The sequence below is a fragment of the Gymnogyps californianus genome, chromosome 2, assembly GCF_018139145.2.
Source record: "Gymnogyps californianus isolate 813 chromosome 2, ASM1813914v2, whole genome shotgun sequence".
Classification (NCBI taxonomy): domain Eukaryota; kingdom Metazoa; phylum Chordata; class Aves; order Accipitriformes; family Cathartidae; genus Gymnogyps; species Gymnogyps californianus.
In genome coordinates this window covers 116,187,982-116,203,678 of record NC_059472.1, presented here as the reverse complement: position 1 = coordinate 116,203,678, position 15,697 = coordinate 116,187,982, and the positions used below count along the sequence as shown (strand labels likewise).

Below are 15,697 nucleotides of genomic sequence, written 5' to 3'. Positions count from 1 at the left end.
AGATCTTTCTGGCCTGAATCATTTCATTCGTCAGTTTAGCAAGACATTTTCACAGCCATCTCCTCAGCAACGGCCCCATGTAACCCTAGATGTGCCTGAACTCTCCAAGCCCCTGATGTTTAATGTGAAAGTACCCAGGCTGTGGCTGTGACCAAGCACTGATTTGGGATGTCCAGCCAGGCTGCAGGATCATAGGGGACTTGATGTGGGAGGCAGCCCCTGAGCACATAACAAGTTAAAGCTGGTCCCACAGGACAGCTGGAGCTATGTGTGCACAGCTGATCTTTTAGGAGAAAGGATGAGCCCTGCAGCTACGTGGCTGCAACCACATTGCAGGATGTTGGAGGACATTGTGCATCTCTCCTTGACTGACAGCCAGGAAACCCTACAGGAATGTGAGCACCTACTCTGAGTCTGGTAGCCAGGTAAATCTCAGGCAAAGATGCTATATTGCAGCTATTGATACACAAATGTAGAGGTTAAAGCCTGATTTAACTACTTGTGATGTTTCTGTTCTGCCTGGTACTCAACTTTTCTTCTTGGGGTACTACTTAATATCTCTCTATGCAGTTTATGTGTTTTTGAATCTTATTCTTAGGTATCTAATTCACTCTGTGTACTGAACAAGGAGGTGGGGGAGAGGGAAAATCAGGAGTGTAAATATAGGTGGACTACCTTAAGGCACCTAAAATAACACTATTATTTAAAGTATCTTGCCTGGCACAGGTTACCTATTATATCCACTAACTGTGTATGGATGCCCCACAAGCCTAGGGATGTCTAAAATTATGGTAGATGCTTAAATCTAGACACATGGATCCCAATGTGGAGGTTTGTCTCTCTGTTCTGGATTTCACTTCAGAGGTCTAAAGTTACTTACTGTGGGATCGGTGGGCAAGTCTGCATGCCTTTCTTGGATATAGCCTTTACTACTAAGGTACTGCTGCTCATAAGGGTAGCATATCCCTCAAGTTCATCAGGTATACTCCAGAGAAACACCTGTTGCTCAGAGTGATGAAAGTTCTCATTTAATAAAAATATCCAACTATCAGCCAAAAAAAATTCTGATTTAAATGTCCTGCCCTAGTGCCTCCAGCAGCTACTTGCTTCATGACCTCATTTACGTCTGTAGCCAAGTCTCCCTGTTAGAACTATTTCTGTCATGAGGTTCTTGGAGAGAAAAAAGGTGTTTGGTTTTTTTTTTCCCCATGGGGGTTCCTGACCCAAGGAGGGGCTGCTGTGTTAGGAAGAGGAGTTTCTAACAACCACCATGAGAAGCACAGTGACTAGGCAAGGAAAAATATTCAACATGCTGGAGAAAGCAAACAGAGTTCATACAAACTTTGAAGTCGATAGAAAATTAGAGGATGTGATTAAAGACTTTTTTTTTTTTTTTTTTTTACTTATTCCATATGTATCACTGTGATTTATTTAAAAAAAAAAAATGTTTTAGGAAACAGATTTTTCAGGGGTTGTGAATAACAAGTGAATTAGTGGGTTTTATTCAAGTGAATGTTTGTAGTGCTGCTTTATTGTGTAGATACTGCTGCATCTAAGCATTACTCTTCAATTTAATTTTAGTATAAATTAACTTATCTTCATGCAAGTGGCTTTAAAGCTAATAATCCTAAAAGAATTAAGATTAGAAAGTAATGCCACTAGTGACAAAGCTCATTAATGGCTTTTTATCACTGCAAACTGGTGAACTATAACCAGGATAATTGGCATAAATGGAATATACCATTTCTTCAGCCAGGTATCCTTTACTCTAATTACTTCAAGGTTTTGTTCTAGTCAAATAAAATTTGGATGGCTTGTCCACCTCTTTTCTGAAAGGCTGAGCAAATGTCAGGTGTGCTGCTTTGAGAAGTCAGAAAGGGTAAACCTGCAGCAGGCAAGATAAGGACAGGCAGAGGAGGTAAATACAGAGACTGGAACAATTGCCACTGCTGATCATTTTCAGCTGGTGGCAGGGAGATTCAGGCAGGATATTCCCACAGAAAAAGGAACTTGGCTTTCCAGAAGGAAAAGATGCTCAGGTTGGAAATCATACTCGTATTTTGCTAGTGGATCAGCTCAGGTTTGCTGGGGGAATAGGGATTTTTTTTTTAAACCCTTTGTAAGAAGTATGTTACTATTTTAAAGGTGTTTTGAAGTCCAGTAAAGGCTGGTCTGCTCCAGGCTTCTCTGAGAAAGCACCTGAACAAAACAGATGTTTTTTGATTGTGGACCTTAAAAGTCCTTACCAGAGGGATAGCCTTCTCTAGTAATTCCACATAGAGAAATTAAAGTGTAACATGTATCAGCATGCTTGGATACCCTTATTAAAGCACTTAAGAGGCCCTCTTAGGGGCCTGACCTAACGAAGAAGGAGTATTCAAGTAAGAGATCTCTGGTGTCTCTCTGCAGGGAAATACTGGTTTCTCACACGCAGACAGAGGCAGGTTGGTGGACTGCACCCTCTGTTTTCCTGCGAGCTCTTGCTGAAATTGCTCCGTTATAGCTCAGAGTGCAGCAAATTTGTGTCCTGTAACACCTGCTGCATTGTCTTTCCTTATGTTATCCAGCTTCACGAGGCAAGAAGAGCTCGTCTTTTTTGTCCAGTTAGTTGAAATGTTGGTTGTTGGTATATGGAAAATGGAATTGCATTCAAAAGGGAGCAAACAGAAGTATCAGGGCAACCTTTTCTTCCCTCCTCTGCCTCTCCAGTCTGGATTAGTTAAGGTGAGGGAAACTACTCTGCCATCCTCCCGCATGGTTTTGTGCCCCACAGGACAAGCAGGAAGGATGCTATGGGTTTAGGTTTTGAAGGCATAAGAATAAATGGTCGTATACTACTGCTCTATGGCAAAAAGTGGGAGAAAGGAGATTTTAACAGTTTGAGAGGCTGGTACAATACACTCTTATTTCTTCTTCCTTTTGACCCACTACAAAAAAAAGGAAAAATTAAGCTGGGTGGGAGGGAAGGGGAAGTTCTGCTAAACGTCTTCTGAAAGTGAGCACAAACTTTTCCTTTCTTCTTTTTTTTTCTTCTCCAGTTTATTTGGGGAAAAAAAACATGTTTGCAGGGCTCGGAGCATAGTACACTCACCCAAATTCAGCCAGCTTTTACTTTGTATTCTTGTGGCATTTCTGATGAGCAATAACTCAAAGGGTCTATTTCTTCCCTGTTCTGCACCTTGTTTACTGAGCAGATCCTGCACCTGGCAGACAAATCAATTCTAAACCAACAGATTTCAGGGAGGTTTGGTGCCATGGTCTATGCATTTTTCAGCAATTCAAATGGAAAGAGCTACTTTACCCGTCCTAAAAGTTTGCTGCATTAGTGCAGTACCTCAGTGAGCACTCTGGTACTCAGGACATGTGCAACTAAATGGAATGAAATAGGTACTTAAAGATTCATATAATGTATTAACCATTTTTGTAACTTAATTCAAGGCATGATATATACAGCTGACATCAAAAGCCTTTCATAGCTGTTCTTTAATTTCAGTTTCAGTAATGAATATAGATCCAATTAGAAGGGAGCTGATACACGTTGAAAAGAATTAACAATACCCCTAATTTCCATGTTGAAGTAATGGCTGCTATTATAGACTTCTTGATTTTAATCAGATATTCTCAAAAATGACAGCGGATGTGGATTCATAATGCTCAGCTGATTGTACAAGTCACACTCTCTCATGCTCTCTCTCTCTGTATTTTTAAAAATAAATTCTTACAAGCATAGAACAAAAGCTTCTTCCACGTGCTACATATTTTTATGATACGTTAATGTTTACCTAAGCAGCCAAGAAGTAGATCACAAACACCATGTCACTGGCTGGGGGGGTTGCAGTAGCTGACCCTGAGCTCTAGCTATGTTAGACAAAAGTTTAGTCAGGCTTATTTTGAGCCTGTCCGATATGGTTTACAAGGGCTGTGTGGCACTATCTCCAGATCAGATCTGAGGCTCTTGGTTCAAAGCATTTTGTCTTCGTGGTATCGAAAGGGATATTGGAGCAGTTGTCACAACTTAAATTGGATAAACCATCGTGACATTTACGTTACCATCTACGGTGACTGTGGGGAAAAATGCCCCTCTGAACGGACTCGTTCAGTAAGTGGTAATGTACCTCTTTTCAGAAATATATGGTAAGCTAAACTGGATGAGAGCCTGCCAGTGACACAGGATTGCTTTATGTCCCCTACGTGAGGCTTCATGCTAGAAATTGATCTGTCTTTAGGGTTGCTCCAATTTCTATGGCTTGTGCCAGTTTAAGAGGGAAGAAAGACATTTGTGTAGATGCAATACACAGGGAATGAATCTACTTACGCACGTTTTCGTCTCATCCATCCACCCTTGTGATAAAATCTGAGTATACTTCTTCTGCTGTGTCTTTATGACTGTCCTTTACCTGTACCTTTATATAACCATTAGGATTTGGTGTTGCAGGGAAGCGTATGCCACATGAATAATTGCATGTGCACTTTTTTGATATGGGCAACATCTAAGGCTGTGATGTGAGGTCTCTTCAGTTTGACTTGCTTTTCTGACATTTTTGAGTTGGTCTGTATGCCAGCTTCAGTATGTGTGGGAGAAGGTGGGGTAGGTGGCATCTCAGTTAGAGACAGTGGAGAATATTACACTTTCTGAAGCAATAAAGCCAGGCAGTTTAACTGGGCAAATAAACCTATTTAGAGAAATTGAAAGTGTACTGTTTTGTTGTCACTGAAGAAAAATTCCCCAAACAGTCTCACCTTTTAATAAGTGCTTGACTGACGCACAAGCTCAAAATGGAAGCTATTGGTAGTGCCTGGCTACAACAGCTGTAACGCAATATGGGAAAAATCTATCTGAATCTGTATTGGAGGATACCTTGCATGCAGTTGAGCTGTTCATCTAAGCATATATTAGTCACAGAATTTTAATCAAGTAGCTTGAATTAGAAAATTTCATCAGCAGGGCCGCAACCCTTAAATTGAAAGTGATATTGCATGCTGCTGAATGGGTGTACTTTTGTGTTCAGATTTGGCTCCGTTTACAAATAGCTTTTAGATGTGCTGTGTTTATTGCAGTTATGAAGCTTATGGGGGCTCTCTCTGGGATGTGCTTGCTTCCTCTCGGCAGGTGTTGTACCCCATCATTAATGCTGCCTACCCCAGTGCTGGGAGTATTCTTGCTTCTTTCTCTTCCCATGCTGTTGTAGGAGAAACTAAGATAAAGAAGCCTTTGTTTATTATATAAGATAGTGGAGAGATGGCCTGGCATGTGTCTTTCTCAAGAGCCAGCCCTGAAACTGTATTAAACATGGGTAGAAGAGAGGGTAGTAGAGATACATGGATATAGTGTCAGTAGAAAACAAAGTTGGGAAGTGGCAGCTGCATTCTGCAGTAGTGTTAGGAAAGGAAGTATTAAAACATTGTTTCCATTTAATAATACTAATGCATGATGCTGCATGTCTGATACTTAGCAGCAATGATATTTCTATATGTAGTATGTTTGCTGTACGAGACATATGTAACTTGATCATATCTAGTGTTGCATCAGACATGTATGACGAGAGAGAAAATATTAAGCTAAGTGTTTTTGGAGCAGGGTGGTGGGTTTTTTCATACCAAGCAGCGTGAATATGCTTGAAAGCAAAATTTCTGAAGGAAGATAAATACTTGCTATGTGCTGATATGAGCCTGTAATGGAAACTCCTAATTCCTTAATATGCTTCCTTTCTCTGTCCCTTATTTCATGCTGCATTGTGCACACCATCAATTCAACTGTGTTTCAGTAAATTTCTACTCTAACCATTTCTCAGCTGTTACAAATTCAAAACTTTTTCTTTCTTTCCAGGAGCTATTCTCCATTTCAAAACTGCTTCATTGTTACTTAAACCGTTTACCTTGAATATATTAAAATTAAATCTGGTTTGGGTTTTTGTGTTTTGGTTTGGTTTTTTTTTTTTTTTAAATTCTTTGAAGAAGCAAGAATGTTTGGGTATTAATATCTTCGGGGTTTTTATTTGGCATTCTGGCAAATTCTTTTAATTTGTATTCCACTACCCTATTTAAAAATGTAAAAATCAGTACTGGTTTAGAGGTGCCTCTTTATGCTAAACAAATATTTGAAAAGAGTTAATAAATTATTAATTCATGTTTAGATGCATGAAAACTTAATCAATTGTTGCTGTTAAAGGTTTGCATCTCGGGTCTTGTTTATAGCATGACTTATAAATGTCTATTTACAACGTGCAAAATGATCTCCTGTCCCTCCTGATGTTGTGGCTGTAATGTGTGGGTAGATCATCTATTACAACTGTATCAACTATTTAAAAACATGCCTTACGTATAAGAGGAGATTCTTTAGCCATCAAGCTTTAGTAATTGTTCCTGTTCAACATCGGTCCTTCCATTCTCACCATATTAATATTTTCAGTAACCCAAGACTGCAGGAGAAAAAAGCAGTCACAGATGAAAGCCCCAAGATCACAGATGAAAAAGCAGCATTAAAATGTTGGCTTAGCCAGGAAGGCTGGGAAGACTGAAGAGAAAAATCTGTCTGTGGATCTACTGAAATTGGTCTACGCACAGAATTCAAGAACATTAACCTCTGTTGCCAATCCATTTCATTCCTAACCCTCTGGCCCTTCCTTTCTTAGGCATCTCTTCTAGTGTTGGGCTATGATGGGCATTGCCTGTGCATTCCTTTTCATATCCACTGTATCTATTGAAATAGCACATCCAACGTTTGCCAGACTCGCCAGAGACAAAACCTATACTTACTAAAAGTTGAAGTCACAGTTTACAGCAAAATTCAAGGCCAGGCTTTCCTTTAGTAGATTGGAAACAAAAGGTAATGGGTAACATGATGAATCTTCATCTTAATCCAGTCTTCACAGCTGTATGCCTCCCTAGTTGCACAGCCTCTCAGGTTTCCTTTAGCTGGATTCATGCTATGCAGCCATCTAAGAAACTCTGTTAATGTTACCTTTGCGTTTTCACCATCAGATGATGCATCTCTTCTGTCAGGTCTCTCTACCTAATGTGCACAGAAGAAAATAGCTGCAGTCATGTAAGATGTTACCACTTCCATCCTGTCTGGCCGTTCAGTGAGAGCACCCCTATGTCAGAGCCAGCAGCGGGGAACAAACTGCACCTCAGCCACTGCAATTCAGTCTGGTGTTGCAGACCAAACCCATCTTTGCTGGGAGTTTAAGCTGGTGTAGTGAACTGAATCACTGTTCTGAGGGGCAGAACGTGTGGCCTTTTCCATAGTCCTCACTATGGTTCCTCTCTCTGAGAGGCTGGCTGGGTCATAGACTACTGTGGCTAGATTTGCCAAGCCCCTAGGTCAAGACCCAGCCTTCCCAGCTGAGCCCACGTGTCATATCATCTGAAGCACCAGCAGATGTACAGTGTACATTGTCAGAAGGATTATATTCAGCCTGCTCTCTGTATTCACTTGGAGCAAACTCCTTGCTTGAAAAATTCTGCAGAAGGAATTTTCTCAAAAAATCCAGATTTGGAGTGGATATAAGCAGAAAGAAATGTGAATGCACAGATTTAAATAGTTGTACTGGAAACCAGACTCTAGAAGCTGCAGGTGGCCATTGTGTGTACACAAATACCAGGATTCAGGTTAACTTTAGGCATTTAACTTCGGGACTCATGTAAGAAGGCTCATTGTCCTGGCCTCCCTCCAAAGAAAGGGAACTGAGACAAAAATGGGATGAGTCCAGGCCTACCAGATCTATTAGGTCAATCTATGCCAACCTATTCAACTTGAAAATATCCTGATCACTAGACTGTTAATATTTGTGTAATTGATCTGGTGATAGTGTCTTCTCTTCCTCCTCAGCCAGAGAGAAAAGCAAGACCTTTGTCAGAGAAGTTTTCTAATGATTTTTTTTTTCTTCTTTTCTCTCCTCTGCTCAGCAAATAGAGTGGAGACTGTAGATGGTTATTTATTTCAGAACTGTGCCTTTGAAATGATGATACATGGTTTAATTTTACTATTATGCAAAGTCTCATTGAATCCTAAGGATTACTCACGGTAGGGAAGTGCAGGACAATAAATGCTTGCAGGATCAGGGGCTGTCTCTGTTCTGTAGTCTGAAGTGTTGTCATTACATTGTGCGTTACTGATAATTGGTTTGCCTCAAAAGTTTCTTCACCTGCTTTTTACATATCATAGTTCTATGCAAGACCTAATTGCTGTGCTTTTCTCTGCTAATGCATGGGAGTCCTGGACATAAAGTTGTGCTGTATTAAATGCTGTAACCGAGCAAATCTGCATTCTGATGGTGTTGCACAATAAGCAATTAAGCTTTGCTGCTGGGCCCGAGCAGGCAGCTCAATTCAAACCTAGTAGGCTCTGTGCTTTCCTGGGTCAAGGGCTCCCTGTGAGTGCTCCTAGTGCAAGTTCCCCTCCTATACATGCTGGGCTACCTATATCATTCATTAACTACTCTCGCCAGCTTTCTTGGTCTTTGGCATGTATTCTTTATCTACACGGTATCCTGTCTCGGGCACTGTTGAGTATCTTCAAGGTGGAAAGAGGATATTTTCCCCAAGTGGAAACCTCTCTGCTCTTTCCTCAATAAAGAGAAATGAGGGTCAGCTTTAAATACGAGTATTAAAATGTACTTTCTCTGACTTAGTGTTGTGTTTAAAGGCAATGAAGAAAGATATGATCAGCTGATCTCTAAAGAGAGGAAATGCTGAAACTGCCAGCAGGCAAATTATGTCAAATGATGATAATCAAGAGGCTGGGAGGTAAAAAGACTGATTTCTTTTGGGCGTAGTGATATTAGGTATTACAGCAGCAATAACAAGCTGGTTTTGTTTTGTTTTTTTTTTTTTTTCAATGAGTAGTCTTAGTCTTAAATTCATCTCCTCTCTAAATCAACTGTGTCTAGCTGCAGATTTACTGTTTCGGCTCGGATCATAGTAATGAGAATGTAGGTATACTGTTACTTGAATTTTTGGAGGGGGAAAATACTTTGGGCAACAAGTAGTTCAGAACTCTTGGATTTGGGTGTCTTCCTCTAGAGTTTTTTGTTTGGGTTTGTTGTGTGGTGTGGGTTTGTGTGGGTGTTTTTTCGTTTGGTTTTTTTTTTTTAGATTAGCTTTAGAATATGCTTCTCTTAATATTAGTGGTACTGTAACTGTCAGATATATGGTACAATTATTGCAATGTCCTATAGATAATACAGAATAATTTCACAGAGCCAAGAAAGCAGTAATTTTTTATGCAGACGAATTGCCAGCTAAGAAGAATTTCTTATGAGGATTTTTAGTTTTTCATGTCATGTAAATTATTCCTACACTAACATAAATAGGAAAGCAGGCTATGATTTTCAGACCCTTTTGAGTAACATTTGTTCACATTTCTTTCATTCATTCTGCATTTTTATTGTACCACCCAATAACAGTTTCCCTCCCTTTACCACCCCATTCATCCATTAACGCATAGATAATGACCTCATTGCGTTGCTGCGAAATACACTTATCTCTGGGATTCATTATTCTGTCATGGCAAGGCTATTTTTAGTCCAGACTCCAGCTGGCAACTGAGAAGAAACATAGGAAAGGAAATTGCCTCAGGTGCTATTAGTGCTATCTAGTTGCCTGTAGTGTCTACCGTTTAATGTGAAGTGCCCTGGAGTGCATGGCTCCAAAATTAATTTTATTTTATTTCTTTAGCCTAAGAAGCAATAGGCCAGCCTGGAAGGGAAAAAAAAAAAAAAATGAAAAATCCAAATAAAAAATGAATACATGGCCCTGCTTTGAGGAGGAGTACTTCAAAGCTGATCAATAAGGGCAGGTAGAAAAATGTATAGCAGCCAGAGTTGTGATGAAATTTGTTCCCTTTGCATTATGCACCTTGAGCCTTAGCTGTGCTGGGCACAAGCTTGCCTCATGTTGGCATCTCCAGATGGTTGGGAGATGTTTATCTAGACACTTGTGCTTGGGAGTGCCAGGTAAATTTTACATTTTGGCTTTTGCACCACACTCAAATTTGGTTTTTTAAGGACTCGCCTGAAAAAAACCTCCTCTGGAGGTTTTCCTGCTGGTTTCACTGAGTTGCTAATATTTTTAACATGGTGTCCTATCTGTGGAAAAGAATTTGGAGAAATTTTCCAACTTGTCTGATCTCTCTCTCTAGGTGTAAGTTTCAAATGGGCCCATTGGCTGTACTGTTTCCCTAACAAAAGATTTCAAGAGGTACTAACTCTTGGAGTAGAAAACTTGCAACTGTGACCTGCCTTTAGTCAGAAGAGAGTGAAACTAGCTGCCCTGTGCCTGGCAGCCTTGCCTTGGGGAATGGGAGTTTAAAGGCCACAATCCAACTCACAGTACACAGATTTATGCATCAAAATTTACCAGTTTTGATAGAGAAGCTAAATGAGTGTGAAACTTGAACTACACTGGACAGATCTCGTGTGGATTTAGGCAAATATTCTGGAGTATGGACAGTTTTTCATTGCTCCAGCATGTAGCCTGGCTCACCTCAGGCCAGGACTCCTTCTCCTGTGGGAGCAGACTTGCATGTTTAAGGTGCTCTAATTGAGAATTTAAGGTTTTTACTCTGATTCCTTACATTGTTAAAAACATTAATAAAATTGAATTTGAGACAAATTTAAAATCTCCATTGGAAGAAGTACCTAATCTCCCTCCACATCAAACTGTGGTGTATAGTTTCTCTGTAGAATACTCATTAAAATTAATTATTTTACTACAGTCCAAATACCCTTTATGAAAGCACGATTTAAATGGAAAATATGTATGTCGGAAACCTTTACTATAAAGCTGTGCATATCAAAAATAATTCCCCTTTCAGCCTCAGTAGAGCCTGAGGGGTGGGGGGAAGGCAGGGACTATATAACAGAAGAACAAGCTTGGACAAAACACCCATGTGCAAACCTGTCACCAGGACCTGCAAACCGTGCCAATGCTAGCCAGGGAGTGCAACTTGATAGTGGCAGTATCCTTATTTCAGTTTCTGCATATCACAGCATGGTCTGACGGCTATGCTTGTGGCTGAGTAACAACCCTACCCTGGTCTTCCTCAACACCAGACTGAGGTGGTGAGAGCTCTTTCTTTTGAAAACCCATAAAACTGCAGTGATTCTTCATGGAAATTAGCTGGTTGATTCCTGGATGAAATTCACCTCTAGATCTTTATTTAGCATAAGCGGCTATCATGCTTCTGCGATCCACATGACTAACTTGATAGATGCGGCATACAACCTGCAATAGGAGTTACGTGCCTCTGGGAAGAAAACTTTATGCCAACATAAAATGATTTCAAGGCATGCTGTTTAATAAGGGAGAAAGATAAGCTTTTACAAAACGCAACTTTATGCTGCTGAGAGGCATGGCACCCAAGAAATTAAAAAGTACAGTTATTAGGAAGCGGGGGAAAGGGAACTGCAAATCATTTCTAAAAATTGTGATAGCAATAGGGTCCATTTGTAAAGGCCATTGCCAACACTTGTATGTTGAGTTAAATAGAACTCCATGCTTTGCCTCAGGCATCATTACTTCCAAATTACTCTAAAATGACTATAATATTCTCCATTATATCCTTAATTAAGCATCGCAGGACAAAGAACAAAGAAGCTTTGCAAACAAAGAACAATTCTGTGCGAATTGTTGTGAGGAGGGAATTGTTGTTCGTGGCATCTCTTCATTGTTCTGGTAAAGCATGATGGAAAAAAACCCCTTTCAATATTTTTGTAATACATTTAATCAAATTATGTGTTAGGAACCTCTGACTGGATAATGGCTTGACAGTGACTGTTGAACACTAAGGCGATTATGAAAAAACAAAGTTTAAGGCGATAAATATAAAATGATCACTATATGTATAAATCCATTGTCGTTATTCCAGGGATACTAAATAATTGGATTTAAACAATAGGCAGTAAAACATTGTTGAACCAACAGCCTTTTTCTGGATTTGTAAGCTACTAGAAATCTCATTTGGCAGCAGTTGGAGAAGGGGACAAACGAATTTTAAAATTAAGAGCATTTAAGAATGGCAAAATATTAACCCAGCAAAGAAAACATGAATTAAAGTGATGAATGGAAATATTCCGACTGGCTTGGAAAATAATCTTTTTCTTTCAGACACTTGGAAACTAGTATATTCATTTAAAAAAAAAAATCCAATTAAATAAGCTAAAAATATGTTGGTTTCCAAGTAGCAACAATGCCACCGTATTCTCTGTGCTCTTCAGAAGTTCTGCTCTAAATGAGACTGGTTGCACTTCTGCATCCGTGTGCGTTTGGGTGGTGTATGTGGCAGTAACACCTTGAGATGCCAGCTGAGTTGGTTCCTCGGTGTATCAGGCAAGAGGCTCATGCCCAAGAGGAGAGGCAGCCTGTGCTGAAGAGCTCGTGGAGTAATGGGACTGGAGGGGCAAGGGACTGAGAAATGTATATGAATGTATGAGAAAGTATAAAGGAAAAGGGGAAATAACAGCAGCTCCTTAACCTGGAGTGGATGAAACTCATCTGAAAATAGAAAAACATCTTATTTTGCAACTGTGATTGTGTGGTCCAAAGGACTCCCGATATAGGAGCTGCTAGGATATTTGTGGAATGACTCGGGAGCTAGCTAAAGAAATAGAGGCTGCTAAAAAACAGTCGAAATGCGGCAAACCCCAGAGCAATTCCTCCTTCATTTAGAGATTCAAATACTTTTTAGAAATTTAAATAGGAGAGAGAAAAACAGCTGCACAGTGCTTCAGGGATTATATGCTAGTCATTAAGAAAACATTCAGTGGCCTTTGCTAATTCAGAGCAGAGATATATTATTGAAAAATGTTGTGACAAAAAAAAGCAATTGCAGCTAATAGCCAGTTATGTTTAACTATTAGATTTCAACTAGATGAGTGGAATATTACTGATCAAAACCCAACATTTCTCAGGAGTTTTTTTTTTCTCAAAGAGTATTAGAACTGCTTTACACTATTTCTTTGGTTTAAAGTGGGTAAACTGAGGTATTTGAAGACTGTGTTACATGTAAACACTTGAGGTGAAGGCTGTATGGCCTTGGGCACAGCTGGTGAGAGGGGCTGCAGTGTGCAGGGTACCTGTATTATTCCCAGGCTGCCACAAAGTGGTTGTTGAGGAGAGCAGAAGAGGCAGAATGACTCTGGGGCTCTTCCAAGAGCTTATATGAGAGGAGAAACTAGCTGGTTTAATTCATGAAAACTGGGGAACAGTTTAAGCTGTATATATATTGCAAAGTCCAGGGTAGTTGCAAATATTGAGATGAAATTAATTATACAAGATTAATTTTCACTGACTGTAACTTCCTGTTTTGACCCAAGAATTAAGCTAGAAATGGCCATAGCTTACTGATGGTTTTCTAGCTCATTTTAGCCTGGTTTTACAATAGCACTGTTGGGCTTTTCCTGAACCTGTCTGCTAGTTTTCCCTAGCGTTAATAAACGCATGGATGTCTCAAAAATATAGATTCCTATGTATTGAGTGAAACTTGATGGCAAGGGAGGAGAAAAGGTCTTATTAGTGCCTAAAAAAAGGGAAAAAAAACCCAAAACCCAAACCATTATGCCTGCCATCCACAAGCAAAGTCCAAATCTGGTCATAACATGATATATTGAAGTGTAATCAATAGCTGGGGGATGTAGGAGAGAACTGGGGAACAACAGAGGGATTAGAGGACACGGAGGAAAGGAAGGAGGAATGGCAGCATAGCCCAGGAGCAGGAAACACTGAAGACAAGTCACAACCATTAAGATAAATACAGCAGCAGAACATGCGAATGTATGGCACAAACCCTTAAGAAAATGGACATCGTTAATTCTGAGGTGTGCAGAATAGTTTGTTCTGCATCACGTTTCCAGCGTTAGCAGCTGGTATCTTTATTACAAAGAAGGTCTTTTGCACTGTGATGATCTGCAATTTATATTATGTTGGTAAGCTCTGACTGGACTTGTGCGTCACGTGCTGTTTTTTCTATCTCAAACCAGATAAAAATAACTCTTTGACTGTCTGTGAGCTTGTCCCGGAATGAGCTTCCTGTGGTGCCTACTTAAATGCATCCCAATTGAGTTTTCTCCAGTGTTTGCCTAAAATGATTAGCAAGCAGGTTTTCAGAACTAATATATTTGCTGGCACCACTGAGAAAAACAAATGCAACATGCAGCTAGAATGAACTGCCTCTCATTTCAGTGACTGTTCTGTGCATACATATTTTTTCCAAATATTTGGAGTGCATAATGTAGCTATTGTGCTTGTTTAATTTCATCACCTAGCAGTTTGTACAGTATGGGCATGTTTCAGGAAACCAGTAACTCAGATCACAAAGAATAAATATATTTTTTTTTTCCTCCTCCATCTTTCATTTTCCTCCAGTTGATTGAAAAGTTCCTGTATGTGAATCTCCCTGGTTCTTCGTCATTGCAGCAAACATCAGATGAGCAAGTCATTGTCTGCTTTTCTTTCCTGGCATTTCTAGCATTTCCTTTCTTTCCCCTGTTTTGAATGATATCCTGAGGTGTTATAACTGAATTTTTAATATCTAATTATTTCCTTTAGAAAGTTGTCCACAGCAACTTGTCTTGATTTGGGATTTATTTAGGCCATTATATTTGAGGGCAGGTTAGGATTGAAAGGTCAGATTTGAGCAAAAGTCATGCTGCAGACAAATCTGCTCATTTCAAATCATTTCCAGTATACTTCGGTGTAGTTTAGAAGTCTTGTCCCCTTAATAAACCCTCTGCTATTTTTTTTTTGGTCTTACCATTGCTTTTCAAATTGCCTAAATCTGTCATGCTGAATTGAAATGGTGATGCAGTGTTTACTGGAGAGGTGGGATTTTTTGTTTTGGGGTTGGGTTTTTTTCGTCAGGGTTAAAATATTTGAAAGTACTACCAAAAAAAAAAAGAAAATACCTACCCCCATAATATTAAATTTTGCAAATCTTAGTGATGAGTGAGGTTACTTATTGTTGTGTTCAACTGTGGGATGAGGAGAACTGTCATATTAGTGCCTAATGTACTGAATGATGGGCCTTCTACATTAAGTGCATTTGCTTTGTTCCTATAGTGACAGATGCAAGGAATTAATTTCTCTTAGCAAGAAATGTTCATTGAAGATAAGGCCTGAAATAAACACTGACACACAACTGTGAAACACCCTGAAACTGTTTCTTGGTGACAAATTACTGCTGAGGTATATAGACCCTTCCACAAAAGTGACACCTATTGAATTTATTAGACAGATTATATAGAGAGGACTGAATCATTTTTTTGTCCTGTTCGTAGAGCTGACATTTACCAGCTTCTCCTAATGAATTGGATATAGGCTGCTGAAAACAAAAGTCAGATGGTTATGAAATCTCTTGGACTAACCGCCATGGATCATGCAGCTGCCGACAGTGTTTGTGCAGTACCATTTTTTGCGCGGAGGTGGACAGACCCTGAGTTTAAGGCTTAAGTCATTCATCTTTTCCTGGGAAATTGTGCGAGAGTTGCAATCAGAGCTGTGAAGCCTCAATGAATACAGCGAAGCATGCAAACAGTTTGTACATTGCACAAGCTAAGGCTGGATGCGCTGACCGGGTTGCAGCAAAGGAGGAACCTGAAGGGCTGAAAATCACGCAGTGGAGCTAGTGGTAAAAATCAAATTTCCCAAGTGAAAGAGCCAATGCAGTCAGCGAAGTGTAAGCAAGCGTTTCAAAGTCAGC

The 15,697-nt window shown here is 39.8% G+C and overlaps 1 protein-coding gene across 1 annotated transcript in view; it reads left to right on the top strand.

Annotated features, from left to right (window-relative positions):
- Positions 1-361: 361 nt before the first annotated feature.
- Positions 362-15,697, top strand: part of ARPP21 (cAMP regulated phosphoprotein 21) — a 244,242-nt gene continuing 228,906 nt past the window's right edge. The window contains 1 exon segment of the mRNA XM_050890972.1: positions 362-425. The gene's annotated coding sequence lies outside the window, so the exon portion shown is untranslated.